We start from the raw sequence: 3,871 nt of genomic DNA on the forward strand, positions 1-3,871 counted from the left end.
CAATAAATAAGTACATATAAATAATCACCTTAAATGTAAATAAATTGAATGCTCCCATAAAAAGACACAGAGTAGCTGATTGGATAAGAAAGCAAGCCTCATCTATATGTTGTTTACAAGAGACCTACCTCACAACTAAAGACTCACATAGGTCGAAAGTGAAAGGATGAAAAGCAATCTTCCAACTTAAAGAAAATGATAAAAAAAAAAACTGGGTAACAATACTCATATCTGATAAGATAGACTTCAAAATGAAGGTCATAACTAGAAACAAAGAAGGCCACTGCATAATATTGAAAGGATCTATCCAACAAGAAAATATAACGTTGGTAAACATATATGCATTCTAAATAGGAGCACCAAAATATCTTAAAATTCTTCAGGAGGACTTCAAAGGAAAAACTAACAGCAATACAATCATAGCAGGAAACTTCAATACCCCACTGAAATCACTGGATAGATATTCCAGACAAAAAATTAGCAAGAAAACAGAGACTCTAAGTGAAGCACTAGGGCAAATATATTTTATAGATATCTACAGAGAATTATACTCCAAAACTACAAAATTCACTTTCTTCTTATATGCACATGGGACATTCTCAAAGATGGACCACATTTTAGAACACAAACTAAGTCTCTACAAGTTCAAGAAGATTGAAATCATATCAAGCATCTTCTCGGATCACAATGGCATGAAACTAGAAATCAATTGCAACAAGATCATGCAAAGACAATTGAACACATGGAGGTTATTAAATAATGAATGGGTTACCAAGGAGAACAAGAAGAAATTAAAAACTTCCTGGAATCCAATGAAAATGAACACACAACACAAAATCTATGGGATGCAGTGAAAGCAGTTCTGAGAGGGAAGTTCATAGCACTACAGGCCTATCTCAAGAAGGAAGAAAAGTTTCTAAAAAACTATTTAACATCACAAATTAAAGAACTAAGCAGGAAACAAAAAGAAATCTCCAAAGCAAGTAGAAGGAAGAAAATAGTAAATATCAGAGCAGAAATAAATGACATAGAGACCAAAAAAATTCAAAAGATCAATGAAACAAAGAGCTGGTTTTTTAAAAAGATAAGCAAGATTGAAGGACCCTTAGCTAGACTCACCAAGAATCAAAGAGAGAGAACCCAAATACACAAAATCAGAAATGAAAGAGGAGAAATAATACCTGACACCACAGAAATACAGAGGATTGTTAACAAATAGTATGAACACTTATATGGCAAAAATTTGACAATCTAAACAAAATGGACAAATTTCTAGAAACACATAGTCTCCCAAAACTGGACCAGAAGACAGAAAATTTGAACAGACCAATAAAAACTAAGAATATTGAAGGGGTAACCAAGACACTACCAACAAACAAAAGTCCAGGCCCAGATGGCTTCAAGAGAAAGTTTTACCAAACATTCAAAAAAGAACTAATGCCAGTTCTTCTAAAACTACTTCAAAAAATTCAAGAAGGAAGACTTCCAAACTCGTTCTACGAGGCCAGCATAATTCTAATTCCAAAACCAGAAAAAGACACTACAAAGAAAGAAAACTACAGACCAATATCCCTGATAAACATAGATGCCAAAATCCTGAACAAAATACTAGCAAATCAAATCTAGCAATACATCAAAAAAATTATTCACCATGACCAAGTGGGATTCATTACAGGGATGCAAGGTTGGTACACTATTTGCAAATCAATAAATGTGATACAACACTTGAACAAAGTGAAGAATAAAAACCACATGATCATAATAGATGCTGAGAAAGTATTTGGCATAATCCACCACCCATTTCTGGTAAAAACGCTCAGCAATGTGGGAATAGAGAAATCATATCTTGACACAATAAAGGCCATACATGAAAGAATTACAGCCAACATCATACTCTGTGGGGGAAAAAAAAAACTGAAAACATTTCCTTTAAGAACAGGAACAAGAGAGGGATGCCCAATTTCGCCACTCTTATTTAACACAGTACTGTAAGTCTCAGCCACAGCAATCAGACAGAAAGACAAAATAAAAGGGATCAAAATTGGAAAGGATAAAGTGAAACTGTCATTATTTGCAGATGACATGATATTATACATAGAAAACCCTAAAGATTGCATCAAAAATCTACTACACTTGCCCTGGCCAGTTTGGCTCAGCGGTTAGAGCGTTGGCCTGCGGTCCTGAGAGACCCGGGTTCAGTTCCTGCTAAGGGCATGTACCTCGGTTGCAGTTTGTCCCCGGCTCTGGTCAGTCGTGCGGGTGGCAGCCACTCGATGTGTTCCTTTCACATCGATGTTTCTCTCTCTCTCTGTGTTCCTCTCTCTCCCCCTCCTATTCTACCTGAACAAAAAATGGAAAAATGTCCTCAGGTGAGGATAATAAAAAATAAATAAATAAATAAATAAATAAAAAATCTACTAGACTTAATAAATTAATTTGTCAAAATACCAGGGTACGAAACTAACGTCAAGAAATTGATGGCATTCTCATACACCAATGATGAACTCACAGAAAGAGAAACTAAAAAAAAATCGCATTAACCATTGCAGCAAAAAAATTTAAGATACCTAGGAATAAACTAAACCAAAGAAATAAACAGCCTATTTGGAGAAAATTACAAGAAATAGAAAAAAAAAATAGAAAAAGATATTAAAAGTGGAAGCACATACCTTGTTCATGGATTGGAAGAATTAACATCTTTAAAATGTCCATAGTACCCAAAGCAATCTATAGATTCAATGCAATCCCCATCAAAATACCAATGACATACTTTACAAAACTAGAACAAATACTTCAAAAGTTCATATGGAACAAAAAAAGACCTCAAATAGCCACAGCAATTTGAAAAAGAATGACAAAGTAGGTGAGATTACAATACCGGCTATCAGGTTATCAAAACAGCTTGGTACTGGCACAAAAACAGTCACGTAGATCAATGAAATAGAACAGAGAACTCAGAAATTGATCCAAAACATTATGCTCAATTAATATTTGACTAATGAATCAAGAGCATACAGTGGAGTTGAGAAAGCCTCCTTAAAAAATGATGTTGGGAAAATTGAACAGCTACATGCAAAAAAATAAAACTAGACCATCAACTTACACCATACACAAGAATAAACTCAAAATGGATAAAATACTTAAATGTGACTCATGAATCCATAAATATCCTAGAAGAAAATGTAGGCAACAAAATTTTGGACATCATACACAGCAGTTTTTACTGATACATTACCAAAGACAACAGAAACAAACAAACAAAAATGAACACATGAGACTACATCAAACTTAAAAGCTTTTGCACAGCAAAAGAAACAACCATCAAAATGGAAAGGCTATCCACTGTGTGGGAGAGCATCATTGCCCATGATGCATTACATTAGGGTTAATTTCCAAAATATATAGTGTACTCATACAACTCAACAAAAGGAAGACAAGGAACCCAATTAAAAACTGAGCAGAGGAACTAAATAGACACCTCTCCAAATAGTACATAGAAATGGCGAAGAGACATTTGAAGAAATGCTCAACATCATTAATCATCAGAAAGATGCAAATTTAAGCTACAATGAGGTATCACCTCACACCTGTCAGAATGGCCGCCATCAACAAATCATCAAACCACAAGTGCTAGAGAGGGTGTGGAGAAATGGGTACTTTATTACACTGCTGGTGGGACTGCAGATTGGTGCAGCCACTATGGAAAACACTATGATGTTACCTCAAAAAATTAAAAATTAAGTAACCATTTGACACAGTGATCCCACTTCTAGGAATATACTCTAAGAAACCTGAAACACCAATCAAAAAGGATATATGTACCCCCATGTTCATAGCAGCACTATTTATAATAGCTAATATCTGGAAACAG

Source organism: Molossus molossus, unplaced genomic scaffold (genome assembly GCF_014108415.1).
Source record: "Molossus molossus isolate mMolMol1 unplaced genomic scaffold, mMolMol1.p scaffold_m16_p_2, whole genome shotgun sequence".
Lineage (NCBI taxonomy): Eukaryota > Metazoa > Chordata > Mammalia > Chiroptera > Molossidae > Molossus > Molossus molossus.